Source organism: Chrysemys picta, chromosome 4 (assembly GCF_011386835.1).
Source record: "Chrysemys picta bellii isolate R12L10 chromosome 4, ASM1138683v2, whole genome shotgun sequence".
NCBI classification, from domain to species: domain Eukaryota; kingdom Metazoa; phylum Chordata; order Testudines; family Emydidae; genus Chrysemys; species Chrysemys picta.
The window spans coordinates 16,243,954-16,271,866 of NC_088794.1; the positions used below are offsets into that span (position 1 = coordinate 16,243,954).

Below are 27,913 nucleotides of genomic sequence, written 5' to 3' on the forward strand. Positions count from 1 at the left end.
CAGAAATTAAGGCATTGAATATCACTAGTCACTTTTGAAAATCTTGGCTAATATTTCTATACTGTCGTTTCTTCCTACAAGAATATCAAAGGGATTTGTAAACATTAATTAATGTAAAACTCACAGCTCCCCTTGAGGTAGGTCGATATTATCCCTACTTTACAGATGGCACCGCATAGCAAAGTGAGTTGCCCATGGTCACACAGCAATTCAATGCCAGAGGTGGAAAGAGAACACTGATGCCTTAATCATGTGCTTTAAAATCTCAACAGGTCTGTCTTTCAGGAGGAGAAGCCCGAGTGATAGTCTTGCATTGAGCCAGTCAGGATTGACACAAATTTATTGTATGGAAGTCACTGGTCTATAAAACCACTGCTGTGACATTACTCATCATCACCATTGAAATGCAGCTACCTCTGGGAATGGAAAGTGGCAACTGTTTAACAATATACAGAGATGCTACACTACATTTTATACCAGGCAGTGAAGAATACCATACCCAATGAAAACTCCAGTTGGAATTTAGATGGGCAGGGTCTAATTGCTTGCGTTGGAATTTGGCCAGGATACCGAGGATGTCCAAAAAAGACCTACCATAGGAATAAACTATTCCAACTGAATTCAGTTTATAATGTAGCCAACTCCACCAAGCCACCCCATATTGCAGCTTCATAAATCATTCTGACTTTAATTACTGAACCATGGTATTACATACGTACACTATATAATAATCACAAATAAGTGGAAGTTTTCCTTGAAATTAATACCTGTGCTCCCATTTCGCTGATCTTTTACTTTCTGAATATTACTACCTTGCAGTTCAGGCCACCCTTGGCACCCAAATCCACTTTAGAAGCTGCTTTCATGAGCAGAATTATGTGATAGCCCCAGACTTTTTACAGCTGAGAGATTTAATTTAGATAGTGGAGACTGATTATTGCTACATATTTTTTATGATAGTAAACTCTCCACATTAATAACTAACAAGCAAACAGTTCTGAGGCCTTAGCAGGAGTGAACTGCATGCCCAAAGTCGTGAGTAGCACATCACAGCACTGTACCAACAGGTGCAGCTGGCATCTAGCTCTCACCTTCTGATTAAATTCCCCCTTTGTTTCCCTAGACTAGTGCTCCCCTTATCCTGCTTGGATCTGATGTAACAGCCAAACATAGAGAAGCATATTTGAAAAGCTACCTAGCCACCATCATCAAGAGCCTAATCTAAACCCCATTGACATTAACAGGAATCTTTACATTGATTTCAATGGACTAGACTAGGAATGCCTAACATACATGTGCGGTGGAGTGTTCACACTGTTCCAGGATTGAGCAGATTTAAAAGGGCCAATTAACCTTTCAGGCTGCACCTGGACAAGAGCCAGAGCTGGAAAAAGTCAAATGAAAGATGAAGCCCAGCTGGGCAGGGGCAGACTGGGCTTGTAGAGAGGTAAGAGCTCTCTAGCTGCTCCCTAGAGAGAAAGGGAGTTGATCAGGGAGAAGGAGGAAGAAATATGTAGGGTTTTGGCCTACAGAGTCTGGCAAGACGGGGAAGTAGCCCCTGCAAGTGGAAGAAGCTTGGGATATTAAACCTAGATGTGGGCTAGGAGCCAGAGAAGTGAGGAAGGAAGGAGCCCAAGGAAAACAGCAACAGGGTCTGAGACTGAGTAGATGGTGGTTGTTAAGTATAGGGTCTCTGGGTGGGAACTTGGAGTAATGGGAAGGCCAGGGAAAGTACTAGCTAGCTTCTGGGAAAGTAGCCCTGGATGTAGACTTGGACTAGAAGACTACCTGATATGGCTTACAGATGGCTTGTCCAGAGGGACTTTGACACCCTAGGAGGGCTAACTAGTGACCTTGTTGGAGGAGCTGAGTCATGAAGCTCCCCCCCTTCCCAGAGAGCCAGGCTGCAATGTGAGCAACTGATGGAAAGGGGCACCAGACCAAGTGAGAGCCAATCTGCAGACCTAGCTCTAAGGAGGCATCCAGATGGTGGGTATATGCTGCTGTTATATACGTGTGTGAGAGTGCACATACACATATGCTGTTTGGTAGCCTTTGTGCAATGAATTTGTTGGGTCTCTGATCAGTTTCAAGTGTTATGCGGCCATTACTATAGTTTGATGTTTGACCTCTCTGGTGGTGGTCTCAATAGAGAGGCTGTGAACTGAAAAGGCCACAGAGGCTAGGGAGAAGGCATGCAGGGCCGCATGGAGGGTTGAAAGGCTGCACCGGTATGGAAACCTAAGTTCTTTCACTCAATGGAAAGATTTGCAGGTGACTCTTTAAGGTAACTGTAAAGCCCTCCCCTAGGTATCCCTATGGGTAGTGATGATCTGGGTCCATCCCTGTGTGGTGAGCACATTCAGCACATGTCCAAAGAAAGACTTAATTTCTCAGGAAGTGTTGTGAGGAATCGCAAGCCAAGTTACAGTAATAGCGACTCGCCACAAGGGCTAGGGAACTAGCTGCCCACTGAAGAACTACAGCCCTTCTGGCACTCCTTTATAGAGCTCCTTGGACCAGTGCTGGCAACAGGGAAAAACAAATGGCCTCATTAACCTACATCCGAATAGTCCCTCATTATAACGTCATGCTTTAAACTACCCCCATTTCTGTGCCTTGGAAATAGATTTTTTTTTTCCTTTTGACTGGTGGTTCTTTGTTTAAAGAATCTCTCACACACACTTCATCAATTCCTCTGCTGTGTCCAGGCAGAGTCTCACGTGGAGTCTAGCCTCAGTGCTCCTAATGCAGAAACATGCTTTTTAAAGAGGCAAATGGTGGGTCTCCCCCAGAAAAGGCTGGATTGAAGTTGGAGGTACCGTCTTTTTACGGCCCTGCCAAAGCTGAGGGGAAGGATGCTTTTGTAGTTCAGACACTCTGGTGAGGATCAGGAAAGCTGGGTTCAATTCCTGGCCTTGCTTTGGATTCCTTGTGTGCTTTTGGGAAAGTTACTTAATCTCTTTGTGTCCCATCTGTAAAATGAGGTTAACCCTCGGTCTCTCACCCTTTGTCTGTCTTGTTTGTTTAGAATGTAAGCACGTCAGGGCAAGAACTGTCTGACTGTATGTATGTACCGTGCCTAGCACAATGGGGCCTGATCTACAATGGGGCTTCTAGGTGCTACACTAACATACATAAATTACAACTGTTGCAGTCTTTCTCTGCCTCTGGGGTGGGTGATATTTAGCAATTTTGGTTCTTTATGAGGCCTCAGAAATTTGCTTGGTAGTCTGGAGACTGTCAGTATTCTAGACCGGTTTAGCTCTGCACCAAAAGACACAGCTATTTCCTGAGTTTAACAAAACTTACTTTTACTTTATTAATTATATAATCGATTAAACATGATAGTCTTTTACAGGCTTAAATTAGAACTGCCTCTTACTGCTCAAATGGAATGAGACTTGAACGATCTCTTCTTTGTTACATTTCTCATACTGGAGAGACTACTGTGAGGGACTCCCTTCACTTATAACTCATTCAAATGGAGATTTATTTTTATAAAATTCCACCAAAGAAGGAAAGATCTATTTTTTGCAGGGGGGAGAACTTCTCAGAGGGTGTGATTCCAAGATACTTTTCTCCTCTTCCATCCCCTGCCTCATTATCACATTTATTTTGTATTAATTTATAGATTTATTTTTTGAAGACCAGAAGGGACCATAATGATCATCTGACAGAATGCAGTCTTGAACTTAGAAACTTGAAATCACATACACATAAACATTTGTTTCCCTTTTTTGAGCCTTGCCCTACTGAAAACAATTAATTATGTGTAGCTAATTTGGTCCTGTAGTTTCCATGTTGATATCAATGGGATTTTTATTTGGATTAAGGATGTAGGATCAGGCCTTTCATTTGAAATTACATCGTAGGAGCAACCTGTAGGAAGGCCTTACTAAAAAGTGTGAACGTCCCCCTTGTCTGGTATCCTATTTCTGACCGAGACTTGCACTTGACATTTCAGAGAAAGCTGCAAAACTCCCATAATGCCTCTGTCCTGTGAGCAATATACACAAGAAAATTGCTTCCTGACCCAGTCGCTTTATACCCCAAAGCATGAGGATTGTACTTTTTATGTTCCCTTGTGCAGCTGCAGGTGCTGTTCTTATCATTCCTGAGGCATTGGTTGACTCCATTTAGTTATAGTTGAAATTAAAGTTCATTCTAAGCTCTACTTTTATGCTCCCTCTATTTTTTTTTATTGAAATAACCAATCAGCTTGCAAAATGGAATACATAAAGAGTATAAGGGTTTTATTTGTTGCAGGGTTTTTTTTTAATTTTGAAAGTGCAAGATTAAAGATCTTTGTATAAGAGCTGGCTAGTAAATGGTGGATTTTAATAAAAATGCTGCAACATTTAAAAAAAAAAATTGCCCCTCAGGACATCAACATAGTGACAAAGTTAAAGTTGCTTTGATGTTGTGCACAAATGTGCAGTCTATGGGTTAATGGGGAGTGTGTGAAGTTTGGCTTCAGAAATGTATTAACTTAAAACTATAGAAAACATAAGCTAAATATTTGGTTAATTTTTAACCAAATTTAGCTTGTGTTCCTTGGCATTCAGATAGCATTTCAGTTGCCATCCTGCTGCCCGGTTTAATTTTGCTGGGCTCTGTTGCATTTCACCTCAACCCATTGTCTCTCACACTTCCAAATACTGTAGAACATTGTTCCTGTTCCATTTAGCAAGGAAACGTACACATTGATTTCCATGTCTGTACCAATCAATATTTATGTTCATTAATTTTTTATTTCCAGTGTCTGACCAATAAAGACATGAATCTTCTGCGCACTCCCCTGAACGCTCCCATTCGGGTGGCACTTTAATCCTCTGGCACCACCAATCATGGAACAATTACCCAAAGATCAAAAAAATTAGCTGAATGTTCAGCAAGCCTTGCTAACCACTGGCTCAATGATACCAGGGGCACTTTGAGTTCAGAGAAGCTCACCTACCTGAGCTGCCTCATGGGCACGATACACTGAACTAAAAATGCACTTTCTGGGGTGTTCACCAAGACACGCACAGGTCCACTGCCAAGAGTGTGTGTTACCTCTGTGGTCGCATAGGGCCCCACACATCCAATATCCTCATGCCCTGAACCTAGCAGGTGACATCCACCTGCAGAGGGACAGACATGACCACTTTCTCAACACTGTCCCCTCCCTACTGCTCAGCCCTTCTGTTACATGGGATAGTAACTGCAGCTGCAATAGGAATCTCTTCCTAACCATCTCCTTCCTGACTTCATCTGTGTCTACCATCCCCAGCCTATGCACTATCTACAGACTCAGATAAAGCAAGGATGCTCCCATGTCCACAGCCAGGAATTGTGACCTTCAACAAATTACTTAATCTCTGTGTGCCTCAGTTTCCCCCTCTATACAATACATATTTTTTGTCTGTTTCAGTTGAAAGCTCTCTGTCTCTCTCTATGAACTTGTACAGGGCCGAGCACACTGGGGCCTGGATTTTGGCTTGGGAATCTAGGAATTGCAGTAATACAGTAATGAATAATAATTACCCAAAGAGCTGAAAAGGTGGGACACCAAAGAGGAAATGTTTCTGTAGCCCAAGAGTTTATATTTAGAAGCAATGAGATAAAACTAAGTGAAGGGAAATTTAGGCCTACTAGACTGCTGGATCTTATCATACTGTAGGGTAGTCTAAAGGCAGTGGGGGGAGGCCCCCTTTCCTGAGACATGGAAATGTGGGCTACACACAGCAATGGAGGGAAACCACAATGCACAGCACAGGGGAGTGCTGGGGAATGGACTAGATGTGACCTAATAAGTTACCACCAGCTGTAATATCTTCAGTCTTGGTCTTCATCACTGAGACCGCTTTTCACTGCGCTGCATGAGTAAAGGGAGTTTTATAATTGGTAACTACTATAATGCTCCTTCACGTAGCCACAAGGGCTGTAGTGTGAATGACACTCTGAACTGATGAATATATTCTTAACCACCTTGCTAAACGCAAGACAGTGGCACCAGAAATATTCCTTCCCTGTGTTCCTGATCCAGATCTGATTTTTTTGCATGCTTCTTCCCCACCCTTGCTTAAGATTCTCATTATCCATACTTCTGGCTTGTATCTCCTTTTTTTTTCTAGCCCGTAACATTATCCATTTCAATAAGAGGTATGTTAACACAATGTGCAAACACTTCACACCGGTGATGGAATTTCATTCCGGGAGTTCGAACTGGTAAAGAAGCCAGCACACGTGAATCATCGGTGTAGCTGCGGCATATTTGATTTTGCCCCAGTCGTTTGAGCCCAGTTCCTCGGAGCTATTTAATCCAAACCCAGGAGAGATGTATTGTCAGTTTTGGTTCCTTGACTGCAATTCATCATCATTAACATATCCCCTCTGCATTTGATAGCATAACCTCAGTAATAAGAATCCAGTACATAGTTTTGTCTGATTCCTTTGGTCTATATTAACCTGATCCAAGGTCACTGAAGCAAATAGAAGCCTTTTCCATAGATTTCAATGGGCTTTGTATCAAGCCCTCCTTTCCTTACGTGTCTCCTCTTCTTGTGTGGTTTTTTTACAGCGTTCCTCTAGGCTAAGGGGAGGAGAACAACAATTAACCTTCCTGCAGTGTTTGCTTTATGTCATTCCCTAATCTATTCTAGGTCATTTTATTGCTTATTTATTAATCAGTGTATCCTAGATGTTCCTTATCCTCAGCGTGTTCCTTATTACTAGATGGCTCATGGGGTTGGAAATTTGAGATATGGAGCCTTTCACCACTAGGTCAGCAGTTTAAATTTACCCTAATTCAGCAGTGAGTGAATGGTGCTAGAATCTGAGCTGTTTGCTGGCTTCTGTGAAACAAGACAGTGGAGTGTGTTGAGTCACAAGTGGGCAAGACGATAGCGAGTCATAATAAAGTAGGGGACTGGTCTGGGAATCAGGACACTTGAATTCTCTTGCCAGCTCTGCCACCGATCTGTTTCGTGACCTCGGGCAAGTCTCTTCAGTCACCTCACTGTGCCTCTGTTCTTCTTCCCTCCCCATCCCGCAACTTGTCTGCCTCGTCTAGTTAGACTGTGAGCTCTCTGGGGCAGTGATTGTCTCTGATTACATGTAGGGAACTTTGATCTTTGTTGGCACCTCTACTAGAAACGGAACAGTACTGTAGGCAGCCACAGCAGGGTGGCTGGGAACTTAAAAAGATTCATGGAGTCTGCATTCACCCCACTTGGCTCCAAAGGGGAAGAATAAGATGACAGCATTGTTTGTGTTGCAGTAGCCCCCGCAGTCCCCAGTCAGGGATCAGAGCTTTAGTGTGTTAAACACTGTACACATGTAGTAAAAGGCAGTTCCTGCCCCCAAAGAGCTTATAATGTTGGTGTGTAACAAGAGACCCCAAGAGACTAAAGAGACAAGAGGTGGCTTGGGGGTGAAAGGCAAGGCACAACTGAAACCAATATGCTTGGTATAATAGCGGTGTCAGCACACCAACTGCCTCGCCAGAAGCCTGCCTTGCTGATGCCAATGCTGTACCTCTTTTGTGGTCAGTGCCCAAGGCTGCCACCTTTCAAATGCTAAATTCCCTGAGGGGTGAGTGTGTGGGAGTGGTGCAGAATAGGCTGTGATACTCCAGATAAATTCTGAACTGGGGAGAAGCACAATCCCAGCACAGGATATCTTCATTGTACAGCAAGACGGACATAATTCTGGGCAGCCAATCACTGCAGCCCTATCTCCCATGATCTGTAAAGGGGAGCTTTAAATATTTCATTCTTTTGCTTTAGTTTGACATGGTCTAAGGACTGGAGTAATTTTCTAACTCACTGACTGATCCTTTTTTACTATCTTAAGTTCACACACACACACACACACACACACACACACAATTTCCAATTAATAGTTCAAAGCATCCACTCACAACCAATGGACTTGACTTATTTTCCAAAAATGTAGCGTTGTAGCCTTGGATAGGTTTCATTTAAATACACTTGCATGGTAATGCCAAGTTAGCCTTTGACTTAGGGCAAATCAAGCTCCTTTCAATGCAATTACATTACAGATAGGTGTGACCTCTGTAGCATTTAGGTTAAATACTTTTGCAGAGCAGCATGTGATATGAAAGGCAATGAACAGATTTCCCTCTTTATTTGTGTGTTGGGTTTTTTTTTTTTAGGAAAAGTAATTTAATGAGCGTCTGAGCATCTTCCTTGTCGAGCCATGCTGTGTGGCTACTGTTGGCATACCCTGTTGCCAGTGATATTCAGTGAGTCTAACTGAAGCACTCACTGTGGGTCAGTTTGACTATCCTCTCAATTAAATGTCTGTAATGCTCCACTCCTTTTCCCCATTATGTAACTCATTAATTGTGTTCACTGGAGAACAGAATTGTTGGCTTTTTTTTGCATGCCACAAAATGCAAGATCTTTCAGTGCTTTGAGGCTGAAACTGCACAGCCCTTGTGATATACTGCACTAGTGATGGGCTAAAACAGCTGAGAAGAGTAGCACTTGGGTCTTGCATAGTGTTCAGTCTCTGTAGATCTCACAACACTTTACAAAGATGGGGAAGTACCATTGTCCCCAATCATCAGCTGGAGAAACTGAGCCACAGAGAGGAGAAATGATTTAGTGAAGTTCACGACTGGTCAGACAGGACTAGAACCCAACTCTGCCTCTTGTGTTCAACTAATTTTCTGGTCTCTTAGTGATAATCCCAAACAGTGGATGAAATTCTGTGGCCTGTGATATGCAGGAAATCAGGCTGGATGAATTAATGGTCCCTTCTGGCTTTACGATTTATGAATCTATTAAATATTACTTGAATTTCTAAGTGATGTACCTGTGGCCATGGTCACATTTACATGCATTCTCTTCCTAGGAGCATAAATGCAATCCTGTTTTACGGGTGCACACATTCATTTTCAAGCCACACCCCTACGTACTCATGGAAAACATTTTAAATTTACGCACACAAATATATAGGTCAAGAGCACTTGAATTGTCACCCAATCAGGACAGAAAATATCTTTTTGACTTTTCTGACCAATCACAACTAAACCACTCCGCTCAAATGGCCTATATACAGAGATCTTGGAGACTGATCCATAAAGGTAAAAGTATTCTACAAAAAAAAGGGAGGGGGAGGAATCTAAATTGAGAAAATCATAACCTGCTCTTGAATTTTATGTGAGCAGAAAAAGAATCTGCATTTGTCCAATAAACGTGTTGCAAAATGATTTGCTCAGCACGATGCATATTTTTGTTTACAGTAAGCTCTTTGAGGCAGGGACTGTCTTTAATAGACTCTTATACAGTGCCTAGCACCATAGGATCCTGACCTCTAGCTGCTGCCAAGTAGTAAACAACTAAAGAAAATTGGAGTCCTGTGCAATCTGGCACCTGCTGGATCTCTCTGTGTCCCTTGCAGGAGAGGGAGAGCAAAGGACTGAGACACAATCAGCTGGAGTCTTGGTCATGTGAATTTTATCCCCATTTATTTAAGCTTCTGCTGAAATGGCCCCAATGAAGGGCAGGCCAGGGTAATTCTGAGGCGTTCAGGGGACTGTTAATGAGCAATACTGTTTCTTCTGTAGCTCGTGAATTTGTATCCAGCCCAGTGGCCTGATCCTGTATGTGCTCCCTGGGTGAAATCCTGCTGATTATAATCACTCCCCTTCTGACACTTGCTTGAGTGCAAAGGAGGAAATGAAGCTCTCTTCTCATCCCCGGGTACCAGCAGAGCAGAGGGTAAAGACTTAGCCCTCAGCCTTTAAGTTTTAAGCTTTGCCTGCAAACGTGAAAATTTACTTTACTAGCTACAAGGGGAACACTTTAAATTCCCTACTGTTTGTAAAACCACGGCCGATAAATCCCTCCAGCCATCCCTATAAGCCTGGAGGGTCTTTAGATTCACTGACGTGTTCTCTGTTTAAGAGAGCTCCCCTCCCCCCTCCTATCCCCCCCACCCCGCCCCAATGCAGGTGAAATTTCCAAAACCAACTAGTTGCAATTGCAGTTTCCTCTCTAAACATTGAGGCATTCCATCATTTTTTATTTCATAATCCATGTTCTTTTAGTGGGTCAACTGCATGACTTCTGAATTCCAGAGGGATACCATGTAATCCGTTTAATGTACCTAAAACTGGTGGAGTCTGAAATACTGGGTCAAAACTGAATTACAGCTCATCTAGTATGTTTTTAAACAAGCTTGTTTAGGAAATGGATTTTAATGAAAATATTCAGCTATTTTCTAGTCTGAAAATATGAACAATATTCTTCTTCTCCTAACATTGCAGTTCCCCACACTTCCAGTATGGCCAGAAGAAAAAGGCATGTACAATAGAATCTATTCCTACTGGTCCCCAAAATCCTATGTGGGAATGAAGTGTCACCATTCCAAATGAAAGTGATAGCTGCCTCCCGAGAGCTGTCCATCTCTTCTGATCCCAGTGAAGAAAATGTAGCTGCTAATTGGAAACCAGCAGTTACACCAGAGATTCAGCTGCCTCAGTTAGTGCCCCTGAAAAGGAATCCATACTCTGATCACTTTTGTAATGGACAGGTGCATCTGTTACCACTGCCCTCTAATGGCTGGAATCAGAACTGTTCACCTGTGTGTCATAGACCCTACAGGTAACATTTTCAGAAGTGTCTAAGTGACTTAGGTTCCTAAGTCTCATTGACTTTCCATGTAGGATGTTCCTAGGTGCCCAAATCACTTTTGAAAATGGGGTTTAGGCTTCTAAACTGCTTGGGTGCTTAAAATATTTTATCCTCCATTACTAAAGCTAGAAGAAATAATCTTTAGCTTAAGCACTTCTGGAGATTTAGGAACTGAGTTCTATACCTGCCATCACTTTGAAATTCTGAGCAGCCACATGTGCAACCTAGTAATATATGGGAAGTCCCATGTGGCCCCAAGTCTATTTCAGCACTAATGCTGGTCAAAAACCAATGATGCTCTTGACAAAACTTTTCTGATGTGTTTTGTGTGTGTGTGTGTGTGTGTGTGTGTGTGTGTGTTTGAAATTTCCAAACTTGAAATGTTTCCAACCTTGTGTAATTACCACCTCATCAAATAAAAGCAGATAGGCAGGGAGATGTGAGAGATTATGTTCTTTGTAAAAGAGTGAGTGCTGCTCTGAGTTGAGCCTGGAACCTGAACTCAATCCTAACTTGGTGAGGGAGAGAAGGTCAGAAGGTCTGATCGGCTATTCATGCAAGATATTCTAGTGCATTGAAGCCTGTGGAGCTGAGGCAACTTACAACAGATGAGAATCTGATCTAGAATCCTGTTAGTCTTCCACTGCATACCAAACTCATTTAGCATCTCTTTCCCCATGTCATCTCCCCCTCCCCCCGAGCTCTCAGAGCCAAGGAGGAATCATGTTTGTAGTAACCTGGATTTTTGCATGAAAAGAAGAAACCACTGATGCTATACAACATGCTCCCACGGTATGAAGCATTTCCTCAGATGGGAAGTGGTGTAGCTATTTCATTTAATTAATCTTTCACCTCAAGCGGTTTGTATCCTCCCACCTTTTGTAATGCAGTTCAGGTCATTCTAGTGGTTTCCCCTTCCTGTCTAACACTTATAATTCAGTGCTTCAGTTGAGATGAGAAGATGGAAGTGTTCAAACCGGAGTTGGGGTTGTGCTATTCTGAAGTGCACTGAGCCCTCTAGTGAACATGGATACTCTCCCAAAAGCCTGATTAAAAGTAATGCAGAACCCCTAGCTTGTTCAATCTGAGGAAAGGATTCCCTGCATTGTGATAACCCTACTAAAACTCACTATGCTCCCCCACAGCATGGGTGCAGGAGTGGGTGGGCTTGGATACAACGTGAAAAGCAGACCAAGTGGTAAATGGGTTGGTTTGCCTTCTGTGCTCTTTACATTTTTTTTTCTTGGATCTAGAAAAAGTCACATGTGTCCTATAGATGGATATTTCCAATGTAGTGTGGCTTGTGGTGTTGTCTACTTATCTCCTCACTTTGGCCTATATTTCAGGCTGGTGCCACTTCTGCCTCCACTCTAGCACTCACCTCAACCGAGTTTGTTCATTAAAGAAATTCTTGGTACATTTTGCTTAGTTTAATATTTGTACCAGTGATAGATCAAACTTGACATTGGGCTAATTTTGTTGCTCTGTATCGTACTCATATCAGAATCATAGAATATCAGGGTTGGAAGGGACCTCAGTAGGTCGTCTAGTCCAACCCCCAAGAATAGAATATGAAGGTTAGAAGGGACCTCAGGAGGTCATCGAGTCCAACCCCCTGTTCAGAGCAGGACCAATCCCCCAGACAGATTTTTGCCCCAGATCCCTAAATGGCCCCCTTAAGGATTGAACTCACAACCCTGGGTTTAAGGAGGCCAATGTTCAAACCACTGAGCTATCCCTCCCCCAACAAATATATATATATATATAAACAAATACCATAATTTCTCAAGTTCCTCTTAACAGTGATGGGTAAAAGGTCAGTGTTTAATCCTCTGTGTGCATTGTATACCTGAACTGTAATATATTGATCATAGTCTAAATTTGAAGCCATAGACTTTGTTTGGGATGGGGGGGGGCTTGAATTCCAAGTTTGGTTGGGCCCATTATAGTGACCCAAAACTTGGATATGATTCAAATTCAGATTTTTTTTTAATCCCTGAAAAAACAAAGGTTGCTCAGAACTCGATTTTGGGTTCAGGCATGTACCAGAGAGAACCTTCTGGTGATGTGACTGTATCCTTACAGATCGCAGTGGAAGACCGAATCCAGGATCTGCAGCACTGAAAGCACAAACCTTTTAACACTTGAATAAAAGGAATAAATCCTTGAGCTGTGCCTAAGTAACCCACTCTTGTGTTCTTAGTCCAGCCATTAGAGGGAGACATGAGCCACATAGTATATTACATGTGTCCAGTGCTCACTCCCAAAACTCTCCTGTCAACTGTCAAATGACCCATTTAACCAATGAAATGCCAAATTGGAAGCACTGCAGCGTCCATACACCACCTGGGCTAATCTCTTGGCCTCAACTTGAAGCCTGGCTTCTGGATATATCTGAAGGCTGCCTTTCCCAACTTTACCCTTCCATGATGCTGGATGCATCCATTTAATTCCTCCAGTTCCAAACCTTACTATTGCTAGGTAAAAACTTTTATAGAACAAATAATTGTTCATTCTCCACCAAAATATTTCAAATCATATTCCTGACAAAAAGAAGAGCCAAACTGCCATTCTATTTATGAAATAAGAGGTCCTTTGGAACAGTAGCTTCATGTCACTTGCAAGTTCTCATTTATGAAATTGATGGCATGTACTCCAGGCTGGCAGCATCCACATTGAGAACAGAGCCAGCACTTGGCATGCCTTGGCTTATTCTGTAGCACCGATCTATTTTAGAGGTTACCTTTGACAGAATCAAATCTAGACTGATTTGCTGAGTTCTCAGTAAATTATGACATTGACAACCCAGCTAAACTGAGAACATTCAGGTAAACAAATAGGCAATTGGAAACTTATGCTTCTATGTAAACTGTCATATCCATAGATGATTTATGTCCACTCAGGTATACTCTTGAGCTGTTAATCCTTTTCCTTGCATTGTTAGTGAAACAACCTGACATTTCCCCAAGGCATACATAGTCTCTGCTTCTGTCCATCTTTCCCTTTTACGTTCATGATGATAAATCCAGCAACATCAAAAAGGTATCTGCAATCTAACTGCATTTCCCTGGATATGAAAGCAGCATGGAAATCTTGGCAGAAATTCACCCCATGAATAGGGCCAATACAGGGATTTATGCAACACTTAAGTTCACCTTTAAACCCCATTTTTAGGATGTAAGGGGTCCATAAGCCTTGTTCTGTACCGCTCCATAGACATGGATCTCATTCCTTATGAGAACAGGCTTTCTAGAATTTTCTAGCAGCTCTGCTTCTGACCAGAACAGATGTATCCAAAGTTTCCAAGGTATTTCAGCTTGTCTGGTCCTGTCCAGAACATCAAAGTTAGGAGGGATGCAGTGAAAATGAAATGCATTACCTACGTTTCCTCCAAAATGGTTCCAGGCTTGATTCAAATGCTAGATGAGTGTTCAGGACCATTCTTTATCCTACCATTTTGCACACCCCTAACCTTCCTGGCATCCCATTTTCATTAGCCCTAGGCACATTCTTTAGAAATGGAATCCAGAGAGGAGTGCCCCCCTTTAGGCTCTTGACAAGGCAAGAGGAAAGTCCCTTTGAGGAGGTGGAGATGCAGCACCAAAACCATCCACAAGCAGCTTGGGGGAATTACTTACTCTTTTTGTGCCGTAGTGCCCAGTCTGTACTTCCTTTCTCCCACATTTCTGTCTTGTACACTTTGATTGTAAACTTTTTGCGGCTGGCGTGGAGGCTCAGCACCTAACACAGTGGGGCACTTAAGAGCTACTGTACAACAGATAACCAAAAATTGAGACCATCTTAAAACACTATGTGAGAGTTGGATGAATCATGCATAGAATTTGAGTCCAAGAATATTTGTTTGGATTTTGAAACCATTAGCTTCCTCAGACCTCTTCTGCATTGGTTTTCAGTGAACCCTCCACAGGCTGGGTCTTAATGGCACACTTGCCCAACAAACTGGCTCCCAAGACTGACTTCTCCCCAGCTCCAAATAGGTTAAAAAACTGTAAAGGGCCCTTTGGCTGGAGAAGATTGGCCAAGCAACACTTTAATTTAAACAAACCTTCTGTCCGCTATCCAAAAGATGACTGAGCCAGCAAAATTCAATGAGAACTCCGCATGCTGCCTCAAACAGACATCTCATCAATTTTGAAGCACAGTTTTAATTTTAGCTGGGAATAAAGAATAGCCCCCCACACTCTGTGCTGTCTCTTTCTGCAGAGACAAACACCCGTAAAAGCCCACTGAGCTTGGCAAACTAAGAAAATCAATGAACTTTCCTTTTCCCACCAATATCTAAATGGACGTTTTTATGTGTTTTTACCTCAGTAGCTGTTGAACAAAAGGTCAGTGCTGATTTGAAGTCAGTCTTTATAACCAAGATGGCTTTAAAAAAAAAAAAACACCAGAAATGTTTCTTCCATCACAGGGAGTACAAAAAGATAAAAATATACACATCACTTTTGAGCATGATTATAGGCAGCTCTGCCGAAAGAGCCACGTAAACTGTGAAGGGAGACTCAAGACTGTGGGATACAACAGGGCTGGGGAGGGTAAGTTTGGATTGTAAATCGGCCTTTCCGTGTGACATGAATCTGATTGATGTTTTGGATTGTTTTAATCTCTAAAGAACAGACATGGAAAACATTATAGGACTGATCTTTGCTCCCCTTTAATGTGTATGTTGTTAGTGTACATTATAGTCCTTCCACTGGTGCACAGAAATGCCTGATTTAAGCAACAATGGAAAAGGAGCGTTTCAATCTAGTGAAAACTAGAATTTTGTATTTCTTCAGGTATACTTCCAGGCTTTCAGCCTGGTTAGTCGCTCCATGCACTTCATGCAACTTGCCTAAACAGGCTGGAATATAAGGAGGCTTGTAAGATACTAGCTATGAACTAAGGCCATGATCCTTCAACTGCACCTAGCAGTGCAGACTCAAACACCTGAGTTCTGCACCAGATTGTTACACAGTTAGGGCCCAAAAGACCACTCAAATCTAGGGATTTTTTTTTAAAACATTTCACTACTGAAAATATAGGTCAACTTTCACAGAATATTGCTGTTAATCACACTTTTCTCCTCAGGACAGTCCGTTCTGTTCCATTTTATTCTATATAGGTTCTTACCATGGCGAGTGTGTCTTAGCTGAGTGCCTGAATCCTGTGTGAATATGGGCCTTTTTTCTTTTTTCAAGAGAGGATCTTAGCATTGAAAACCTGCCGCAAAAAAAATCACCCACACACATGCCTCCTCTTCCCCCCGCCTCCAACCCCCACCCCCACCCCCAGTAGTGTTGGATAAACAGGATCAAACAGGGCAAGCTCTTTCCCCTGGAATTCCCTGAATTGAAGCTTAACATATCCAATAAAATAAAAGATTACATGGTACCCAATATAAATGTGGGAGATTGTTTGATTTTTTTTTTTTTTTTTTTTTTTTTTTTTTTTTGCAATTGAAGACGTTCAATAAACATTCTAATCTTTCCAAACAGTTTTTTCTCAAGTGAACAATTTGTGCAAATGTATGTATGTTTCTTTTTTCCTAAACAGTTTGCAAGCTTTTAGGATTTCTTACAGCCTAACACGTTTCTTCTTTTCTAAAGCAAGTTAAAATTCTATTTCCCAAAATACTGAGGACTGAGTAAACATAAACATATATTCCAACAGGATATTTTGCTGAGACAGTTTATTTTATTTTAACTTGGGCTGTGTAGGTTTTTTGTTTGGTTTTAGTCTCTCCTCTTGGAAGGAAGATCTTTCAGTTAAACCTGACTAAGGTGTGTTTAGTACCTAGTGCATTGCCAATCTAATATGAGAGAACTATTGTTCTACTTGGCCTGCTGAGTTCAGTCTGTATAAACTGAAGGCACCTTTCCCTTGGGTGATTGCATACAAGGGGCGTTTATTAGGTTACAAGCAGTTCTAGTTGAATCGCTTCTTCAGTTTGTCAGGCAATGGTACATTTTGATTTCCTGATGTTTAAGAGTAACAGAGGAGCAATCGAGCATTTTTCAGGATAGAAGTAGAGATGGACCCAAACTACAAGGGTGAAATGCTGGCTCCGTCGAAGTGAATTAGAGCTTTGCCACTGGCTTCAGAGGGGTCAGTATTTCACCTGAGAACTCAATGTTGGTTTTTAAAGGGATTCAGATCTGTGGTTTGGTTTGGCTCACTATGCTGAGGGGTCATTCACAGATGCAAGTACAGATCTCAAACTTTGAAAGCCTGGAAGATGTTTGCATCTGGAGTGTCATTTCTGGCTCATTTCTTGTAACAAAACTCCATTGTCACATGTACAATGGGATAATACTTCCCTGCATCTTAAGGATGTTCCAAGGATGACTGATGTTTGGAAGAAGTTTCAGTGCTATGGTGAGGGGTGGGGGGCAGAGTTACTGTCAGGATGGAGTCTGCTCTCTCACTGGCATTGATCAGAAATAACCCTGTGGAGTCAATGGAGTTTTACAAGTGTAAAACCAACATAAGTGAGAGGAGAATCAGACCCAGAGACAGAAACAACAAATAAACCCTGCATTTGGTCTTCGGAGGGTGAATGTAGTATTGATTGCCAGATGCTTTTATGACTTAAAATAGCAATGCATTAGGCCAAAGACACTTATATCAGGGCTCTGTAACCATGTCTGGATTAGTTACCGGGGGGGGGGGGGGAGAATCAAATTTCTACTAGGCTGGAAAAACAATGATTTCATTATTGTTACTATTAGTAGTAGTAATATCTAAAATTAAAAAAAAAACCTGTTATAACATTAAGGTTATGAATGAAATTCTTTGCAGAGAAAAATCGATTAGCAACATCTTAATATGTCCAAAATATTGTAGGTTCTGAGAAGCCTGCTCTAGCTCACCAATAGAATCAACGATATTAATCACACTCGTGATGGGCATTCTACAGCTACACTCAGGCCTGATTCACTCCAGCATGATTGCTCCGTCTGGCAGAAAAAAACAAGTGTAATGTGACATCATCAATCTAAGACCGAGAATGGGATAGATTTTCTGATTACAAGGTTAAGTGATGCATCAAGAGGGAGCAAAGCTTGGTCATTGCTAATAATTTAAATTTAGGAAGACTGAGTACTATGACATTATCTGGATGGCATTAAAGAGTGGCTTTCTGATACCAGCCATTTGTATGTGTCCTTTCTTTTACATAGCTGTATTTATTATCCCAGGAAGGAGAAAAACAGGCTCAGGGAAACCAATCTGTTCAGCCCTTTGGCACCAGGATCAAGATTTAATCAAAAGATTCAAGTAATCTATTCATCCAAAGAGGTTCAAATTCTGCTGTCAGTAAAACCATTGCAACCCCACTGACGCCAATGGGATTCATAGGTCATAACAGTGAATTTGACCCCACGTTTGTAAATCCTGGACTCCATGCAACAAAAGGTTCAATTCCAACATTTGGCCATTCATCAGAGTTAGATGGGGCCGAATTCTGCTCTCAGCTACACTTGTGTAGATTCAAAGTAACTGCATCGAAGTCGGGGCCTAAATCTCTATGGTACTGAATTGCTCATGTGAGGTGTTCCACCCTCATTTGACTTCCGTGGAAGCTGAGGGTTCTCAGCAGCTTCCAGGAGGAGCTGAACACTTTGAAAGATCAAGCCCTTCTGTCTAAATTGATCGCAGTGTTGCTGACAGCAGAATTTTGTTCATTATCCTTCCCAGGAAGACAAGAACAGCTATATTGCTTCAGAGCAATGGTCCATCTAGCCCAGTATTCTGTCTTCTGACCGTCACTAGGGCCAATACTTTAGAGGGAATTAACAGAATAGGCCAATTGTCAAGTGATCCATCCCCTGTTGTCCTGTCCTGGCAGCCAGAGGCTTAGGGACACCTAGAGTATGAGTTGCAGCCCTGACTTTCTTGGCTAACAGCCATTGATGAACCTATCCTCCATTAACTTACCTAGTTTTGCACACCTGGTAATAGTTTTGGCCTTCACAACATCCCCTGGCAACGAGTTCCATGGATTTGACTGCATTGTGAAGAAATACTTGATTTTGTTTGGGTTTTTAAACCTGCTACCTATTAACTTCATTAGGTGACCCCTGGTTCTTATGTGAAGGGGTAAATCCAGCCATTTTGTTCTATGATGCTTATACTTGAAGTCTTTAGGATGAGATTGCAATCCGGAGATGCCTTCTCTTGTGCATGGAGATCTTCCTTTGCATGAGAGCAGGTGTTAGAGGGCTTTCCCTTAACCCTCTCCCCTGGTTCTTGTCATGCAGAAGACCAGAAGTCCAAAATGTAGACAATGTGATGTTTATTGGAGTTAGTTTCCGGCAAATGTGTTCCATAACTCTGACACTGCAGAGCCTTGTTTCCCCCCTCTCCCCCACGTGTCTCCCCCCCCTTCCAGAGGCATAATTATACCTGAAATGCACACCCACAATCCACCCCTTACAACTTAGGGTCATGTTCCATTTTGGGTCTGGGGTCTTCATCCCACCTCTTTGGAGGGGTAAGGAGTGAGGTTGTGCTCTGGACAGGGACAGACATTTCTTTAGTGTTTTATATCTTCCAAGCCCCTTTGCCCCTCCTGACTGGTTGCTTGATTTTTGCCTTGAGAGAGGGGTTGAGGCAATCTTAAAGTGTGCTCTGAGTAACACTTTAACTGCTCTTATCTGTTCCGATTGTGTTAACAAATCCATCTGACTAGGCAGAAGCAACATCAGTGTCTGTCCACACATTAGTATGAGTATTAAAAAGTCAAACCCACAATTCTATCCCAGGCTAACATACAGACCTGTATACTAACAGCAGGGATCTCCTCTTCTATCTTATAATAGACCAAGTTGTAGTAGTCCCTTTTTTTCCAGTAGGCTTTTTCCAAATAAATATACATTTCAAATAAACGCCACTGCTAAGAGCTCTTTTTTTGCTGTGCACAATGTATATTATTCAATCCCATCCAATTTCTTTTATGTGCTCTGGATCATGGTTTTGGGAAATGTTCTTCCTGATCCTTGTTGTCCCACCAGCCCTCAAAATTCAGTGGAGAGAATCTGAGGGGGGGGGGTTCTCCTGTGAACAATCCCATTCTTAATTATGCCCTTTCACAAACCAGAATATGTCTCTCTTAAGGAGAGGAATAAATTCCTCTTTATTTCATGAGAGACAGACTAGGTTGCAACCCACAGAATGATTTTTAATTATTTTTGATCTTCTGCATCATTAGGAAGATGAAAGATGACATCAGTTAAGACATGACACTGATTTGATATGATTTTTTACTTATATTTAATAGATCGTAAAACCTGATGTGGCTAAAGCAGTACTAGCATTTAAGTGTGATATGAATACGAAGGTTCCAAACTCATAAGGGGAGAGAATATCCTGTTCACTGCTTCCTAAGGTGAGAGCCCAGAGAAGGTAATGTTTCATGTTCATCATCACTATTTATTGTTTGTATTTTGGCAGTATCTAGAGGCCTGGTCCCCATTGCGTAAGGCATGGGTGCTAGAACAATGGACTAGCATTCAGAAGACCTGGTGTGAAATCCTGGCCCTACTGAAATCGACTTCAGAACTCCAATTGACTTCAGTAAAGCCAGGAGTCTATTCCTGACTGTGATAGCCTGCATTTTGAAGCCTAAGGCATCACTAAATCTCTGTGCCTTAGTTTACCTCCTTAAAACAGGGATGATACTGCCTACTAACCTTGTTGAAGCAGTTTGAGATCTTTAGATGAAAGGAGCTATTCAACTGCAAAGTATTGGGGGGCAACATTTTCAAAAATTCTTGAGTGACTTAGGAACCTATGCATCAATGGGACTGTTTCCTAAGTCGCTTAGGAATTTTGGAAAATGTTGCCCTAATTTGTGGTGGTTATGCCATTCCACAGCCCCAAGGAAACCCCAGAGAACTTTGTACATAGTGATGACTTTTTTACCCTAGTGCTGGCTGCATTTCTATGGTGAACACTCATCAGTTGTTCCACTGTACAATAATGTAGGCTGAAAAGTAAAGAATAGCTTATGCCATACCACCAAGAGAGGGTATTTGGGAATGCAGAGTTTCCTCAGTTGTCACTTGTCCAAGATACAGGTGTAACAACTAATATTGCGAAAAAGTATCATGAGATTTTTTTCCCATGACTATGAATGTTTCATCTAAAAGATGGCAGCACCAGTAGCAGTGCCCCTTTAGTACCACAACTGAGCAGTGGTAGAGTATGTACTTGGAAGAAAAAGCACCACCAAGCAAATCAATACTACACTATCTGCACCCTCTTGGGTTGTGTCCCATCCTAGTAATGACCAAACCCAGCTGTGCTTACTGTAGCTTAGGGGAGACAAGTGGAGTATAGGTTTGCCATTTTATGCTCTGAATCACGTAAGTGTACATTACAACCACAGTTTGTCAGGCTGAGCAGTCTGCGGATAAGGTCTGACAGTCAGCCAAGAAAACCTGCACACATTTCTCATCTGAGATATAATTCCTGCCTTTGATGGCTTCAAGTCTTTCATTTTAGAGACTTGTATTGATTGGTTTAAGAATTACACTCACATGCATTTGTACCCAGCAGAGGAATATCTGAGCCAATTCTTCCCAAATACCATATCCCAAGGTGATGGGAATGATGGGCTGTTGCTGTTTTTGTTTACTAGTTCATCTTTTGGGCTATTCACATCTCACTCCAGCCAATTTTCTTTCAAGAGCATCTACTCTAATCCACTTAATTGTGTTTCCTAACCAAGGAGTGGGGAGATTTGTCTGTTGCCTTTACTGCCCAAATGAGACACATCTCCTCTCTCAATTTTTTTTTCTGAGGTTGATAATATGGGGAGTCAATTTGTGCCTCTACAGCGATAAAAAATCAAATTGTTAATATGGTTAGTGCAATACCATAGGGGAGAAGATTAGTGTGTGGAGAAATTTTAAAGGCTTAGACAGAAAGAACTAGCTGTCCATTTTTCTAACCTTTATTAGGTAACAATTACTTTAAGTATAACCTTCCAATTTGCTCCAGACACTATGATATGTCTGACACTGCACTTAATGGCATGGGGAAAAAAATATCAATCGGGTATGCTTTCCCCCTCTTATTAGAGCATTTTCTCAATATTTATTGTCTCTGAATTTAATAACATCTAAAAGCTTGGAAAACTCCTTTACATACTCTACTCATCCAAGTCATTTATTTAAATGGTAATTTTAAAAGGTTGGGTTCAAAAACACTGCTCTCCTGTAATAATTTGTCTCCAAGCTTGCAACAATTCTGTTTGATAGCTCAGCCATTCTAGAACAAGAGTTTAAGATATCTGATTATATTTTGCATCTATTAATAGTGCCATGTTAAATACCAGGTTTCTGAGAGGGGTGTGGAACATGAGAATGGCCATACTGAGTCAGGCCTATGGTCCATCTAGCCCAGTATCCTGTCTTCCAACAGTGGCCAATGCCAGGTGCTTCAAGATGGAATGAACAGAACAGGTCATCATCAAATGATCCATCCCCTGTCACTCATTCCCAGCTTCTGGCAAACAGAGACTAGAACCTTGAAAGATAGTTGGCCTCCCTATAAATCACTAGACTCCTGCCACATCTTGTGGTCTAGGAATTTCCTTAATTGTTTTCCATTTCTCAGGCTCCCCATGGAGTCCCCCCAGAAGAAAGACGTTCGAGGCAGGGGATCTGAGTTCTTCTCATCTTCAGCTTGTCTGCAGCGATCAGCTTGCCTGTTACTCTGCTCCCAGCACCGCAAGAGTTGTTGCAGTTTGGAGTCATGGTCTTGGATGGCCTCTTCCTCGACATCGTCTCCTACAATGAGAATGTCATCAGTTATCACTTGGAAGTCTGGGTGAGGAACTAGGACTCCCAGTTTACACTGGAACACTATTGGGGCTCGGCTGTTGTCCATAAGCATTTGAATCCAGCAGCCACTCTCCAAAAGGTGAGGCAAAGGTTGCCAGGTGGCTCATCTAACAGCAATCCGTTCTGGCACATTCAAATATCCCAAATAGCGAGCACACTTGAGCTGGACAAATTAAGCACTATATCCTCAGTCATAGGTAATAAGTACTGACTTGTTTTCAGTGCTCTGTTCAGTGTGTTTTGGCCAGTGCAGATCCTCCATTTACATGAAGGTTTTCTCACCAATGTTCAGATGCTAATCCACTCTGTGCTAGTTTCAGGAGAGGTAATGCTTCTTTGCAGGCTGGCCGGTCCATCTTCTGTGGCTCCATCCGGGCTAATGGAACACTGGATTTTGGTAGCCTTATGAACTGTACATGAGATTCTATGTTTAACATCAGCTTGGCCTTGAGGTGTAAATCTCCTTGTAATGTCCCTTATATTCTATTGGAATACTAGCAACAGTGTCTCACTCCTCATTCCTTTTACTAAATGAAATTGTAATCAAGCTTTATTTTCATTTTCTTCCAAGGTCAGTTCTGTATATAGATTCAGTTCTTGTGTCCATTGCTTGCGTGCAAGGTGTTTTGACTGGAAATCCAGCATTCCTGGTCAGCTGAGTCCCTCGGTGCTGCCTGTTCATTCTGTTTCTAGGTCCTGCTTTGTTTGCTTGTTACTCAAACTCTCTATCTTGCTGGGGGTCTCACTAGATTGAACTCTGCCACCATGTAGTGGGTAATAACATGAATGGACTCCATCTTGTAAAACTAAACTGTCTCTTTATTAAAAGAACTATTTTCAGAGATGCTGTAACTGCAGCTAGTCTTCTAGCCATGTGAACACAGAATGATTACCAGAGCCTTTTCTACATTCTTCCTTACTTCCTCCAAGTCCCATGCAATTTAGTTAAACACAAGGAAATAAGTCATATAACTGGTGTCCTTGTTCGGATTTTGCTGGACTGTCAATTATACACTTTCTAAGTGTTAAAAAAAATGGGGTGAAGTCCTGGCCCCACTGAAATAATGGGAGTTTTACCATTGACTTCTTGAGCAGGACCATGAATTCACCATGGACATTTTTTAAATATTAATGTAAATGTAAGTATAGGATGGACAGTGTGTACTATCCCTTTAAGGGTCACCTGGAGCCAACAGCCAAAGCAGTCTGGGTGCAATCAAGGAGCAGCCTGCCCCACCCTTAGGGCTGGGTTATATAAACAGGAAAAGGATGTGTGGCAGAGGGGACCAGAAGCCATGCTGGGTGCTGCAGCTTCCAGGCCATGAGCCTCACCTGGGCCATAAAGACTTTTGTTTTGCTGACTAGAAGTTTTGTTGCTGTAGCTCTGAGAAAGGGCCTTATGAACTGGGTTAAATGACTCCTAACCTGATCTGATGCCAAAGGAAAAGGGAGAGTGCCTGCCTACTCCTAGAACAATAGGAGAACAAAGGACTCTACAGGCTGGGGTCCATTTGGAGGTCTCCTGAAGAGGCAATGCTTGGTGTTTTTTGGTTCTAGTGTCCTCTTTCTCAGATCCAGTACAATAGGTAATTATAAGTGAGCATAAAGATCTGTAGTTTTCCTTCATGACATAATAGGAAAATAGCTTGCCTGAGAGAGATTCTCTTGGGGTGTTTATATGAACCCATCCTTAGCTGAACCCAAAAAGGGTCAGAGTTATCACCAGTGACAGGTGTGCTAGTATTGCTTTAACCTTAGACTATATACATGTAGATGAATAGATTTTTAAGACCTGAAGGGATTACTGTGATCTCCTGTATAACATAGGCTATAGAATTTCACCCAGTGATTCCTGCATCAAGGCCATACCTTGTGGTTGAGCTAGATCAGCTTAAAAAAATAACCCAACGTTTTGTTACAATATTGTCAACTCTCTAGTACACTTTTGGGCTCTATTTTCAATCTAGAGTTTCTGTTGATAGAAGTAGATATGGGAAAAGCCTAATATATCAGCCAGTCCATGTCCATTTCCATGTCAATGCAGGATGTTCCATACAATGTTTGCCCACTATATAGTTTTGCTGATAGTCTTTGCTCTTCTTAATGCATCTGATGCATAAAAGCCAGTGTGTGTGTGTGTGTGTATAATATATACATATATATATATATATATATATATATATATATATATATATATATATAATAACCAACTTAATATTCAAAATGTCTGGTTAGCTCTGCTCTCATTACTCACTGAATAGCATGTATGAGTGGTCCTGCTGATTGCAAAAGTTGCAAAACAGAACCCTGATTAAAGTTAGATTATTGCAATTTACTTAGTATTCTACTAGAGAGACAAGGTGGGTGGGGTAATATCTTTTTATTGGACTGACATTTGTTGGTGAGAGAGACAAGCTTACAGAGTTCATCATCACTTCTGGGAAACTTATTCAGACAATGCACATGCTCTAGATAGTAAGACTAAGAACATCCCCTTACATTCCCATGTAGGTTTCCTGGACTCTGAGTCCAGGATCATATGAACAAGCAGCGGTGGCTCCAGGCACCAGCGCTCCAAACGCGTGCCTGGGGCGGCAAGCCGCGGGGGGTGCCCTGCCGGTCCCTGCGAGGGCAGCAGTCAGGCTGCAGCAGTCAGGCTGCCTTCAGCGGTGTGCCTGTGGGAGGTCTGCTGGTCCCGCGGATTCAGCGGCAATTCGGCAGCAGGTAAGCCGAAACTGTGGGACCGGCGGACCTCCCATAGGCATGCCACTGAATCCTCAGGACCGGGGACCACATGCAGGCATGCCGCCAAAGGCAGCCTGCCTACTGTGCTTGGGGCAGCAAAAAAGCTAGAGCCGCCCCTGTGATCAAGCAGGACTATTTGCCTGCTCCCTGGAGCAGGTGGACATAAAGAGGTAGGGAATGGGTGGAGAGTTGGCTCCCTCCTCTTCCACTTGCTAGCAAGAGTTGCTGAGCCAGTGTAGGCATTGTACTGGCAATCTATTGCTAGGATAGGTCAAGAAGAAGTTCATAATTTCCAGAGAAACGAAAAGGGATTGTCTTGGGAGATATGGGGGGGGGGGGTGGTCTGATGATGCCTCCTTGAGCTGCTCCTGTGGTAAATCCAGTTTATGTACTGCTCAGGCACCGCTGTGAGCAATGAAGTCACACTCTGTTAGTTTCAGGTGACCAAGACAAGTGTATCTGAGCACAGATCTGTAGATCTGGACGTTGAAAACTGGAGTTTCTTTGAAAATGAAAACTTTTCACAATTTTAGACAAATATATTTGAAAACCTGGAGCATTCTTGGGTTCTGCCAACTTTGATTTCAAGTTTTTTGGTGTTTCAATTTTCTATGGGTTTAAAAAAAAAAATTCCTAGCCAGCTCTATTTGGTTATTGCAAGAGCCTCATCAGTGTTCCTAGAAGTTGTCATCTCAGAACAGGTGGGAATCTCCTTGTAACCTCTCTTGTAAAATGGAAGTTCCATGTGAGCAGATAACCTGTAGGCCAAGTATCAGTTCAAATTTAGAAACAGACAAGTTACCACCCTTGGAAAAGAGTGGGGTACATTGGATAAACAGTTATTGATTCTTAATTATAGTATTGCAAGCATGAAGCTGTAATAACAGTTACTGCAAATAACTGTTTATTCCATTCCAGCAAAACAAGCAAATAAACTGCCGACGGTGGTTTGAAACTTCATACAGCGTAATATTCCTTTAATGGAATGCTTTTAGAAAGAAGCAATAAAAATAAATTGAAAAGTGCTTTTCTGCTGCATACAGCTGGCATAAGCACCATCTGAACAAACAGGATAACACAAAGCTTAACTTAGCATCTCCGTTTTTATTACTCAGAAGCGACAGGTCTTATAATAGTATAAATTTACTTAAAATGGACTTTTTAAGGCAGCCTTCTGTGTTAATTCTGAGCAGTATAATTACAGGTCTTTTATGATTTAGGTTTGAGACCAATTAGTTTGCTTCTGCAAGACTTTCAAAAGACTATTTTTCCTGTTGCCACGCAAGCACTACTCTGCTGTGAATTTATTTTCATGTAGTAGTAAAATGAAATTGTTAGAAAGGTAGGTAGTGGTATTTGTTAGCTGTGCTTGACTCTCAGTACACCTCTTGCAATATTGTCTGCGCTTTGCATTTCACATGATGACTACACAGTCCCTCTCAGAAGCTGGAATCCACAGTTGTGTTACTCAATGGGGTATCTCAGTAATTGGGAAACAGCTATATTTTTGATATACAATGCTGTGTGTGTAAACAGTGCTACCGTTGCCATACAGCATGGTAGCACTTTCAAAGAGAATAACTAAAATCCAGCACAATGAAAGTGTCCTGATGCTATTAGAACTACCAAATATCTACTGGAGTGTAGAACGGTATCCCAAGATAAGTGATGGCAGCACCATTGGTTGGGATGTTTTAATAGCTGACTAGAAAATAATAGTGTACGGGACAATCCTATTCTGACATACAGAAGAAAAGGAGAACTGAGGGATCAGCTCTAGTGCCCATTAAAAAGATTCCCATGGTCTTTATTCACTGCAGTGGGCGTTGGATCAGGCCCTAGATGACTGTATATCTATCCACATACTTACCTGCCTTACCATATGGCTGGCTAGGATTTTGTACCATGATAGAGAGTTAAGTAGCGGTGCTTGACCAGTCCTAGAAGCTACTTATTTTTTTCCAAAAACTTGCTATTTTGATGAAAATCTGAAATTTCAATGAATGAGGGGACTACATTTTTGTGCAAAGATCTTCCTTCTTTTCAACCAGCCCAGCTCTTTAGTAAACCAGACACATACAGAAATTAGAGACTGGAATTACCAGGGATGTGTCCATCCCCCCCCCAAATCAAGTTTATAATGTCCAAGTCATTCCTCACCCACTCTGATTGTACCTCTTTGTTCTGTACCTCTTTGTTCTGTGTCTGGCACAATGGGGCCAGGCGCTCTAGGCATTACTGATAGTATATAGTTTCCATAAGAGTGGAGCTAATGCACACATTGTTCTTCTGCACATGCAAATGCTTCCTAAAAGTACTGAGTGGAGAGTACCCCAGCCAGGAGTGGCAGAAAATGTTTGTGCCCACTTACTCTGCTCCTCTTTCTGCAGTGTTGCGTCAATCACCTTCACTAGCTTATTACCTCATTCAGTTCAAAATTATTATTCTCTACTGGACCCCTTCCAAACCGCATTCCGCACCACTTCCTTCACTCCTTTTTCCTGCTCTGTATCTCTCTCTTTATGGCAGTTGGAGAGAGCTGCCCTATCTACTTGCTAACCCCTTCCCGCTTAACCCTGGTCCCCCAACATGCATACTTTCCTTTTGAGCCATGAAGTCACATTCTTACTATTGCATCTTAAAACTTTCCCATTTCCTTTAGCATGTCTG

General features: G+C 42.0%; 1 long non-coding RNA gene across 2 annotated transcripts; it reads left to right on the forward strand.

Moving 5' to 3' along the window:
* The first annotated feature begins 1,353 nt into the window (after window positions 1-1,353).
* On the forward strand, window positions 1,354-23,447 carry LOC135982717 (uncharacterized). Of its 2 annotated transcripts, none has more exons than XR_010600264.1 (3): window positions 1,354-1,447; window positions 19,930-20,037; window positions 22,272-23,446. It is a non-coding gene; the product is annotated as an uncharacterized LOC135982717 (long non-coding RNA). The 2 variants fall into 2 exon arrangements; XR_010600265.1 differs by lacking the exon at window positions 1,354-1,447 and adding an exon at window positions 1,454-1,989 and having other exon boundaries at window positions 22,272-23,447.
* The last annotated feature ends 4,466 nt before the right edge of the window (window positions 23,448-27,913 follow it).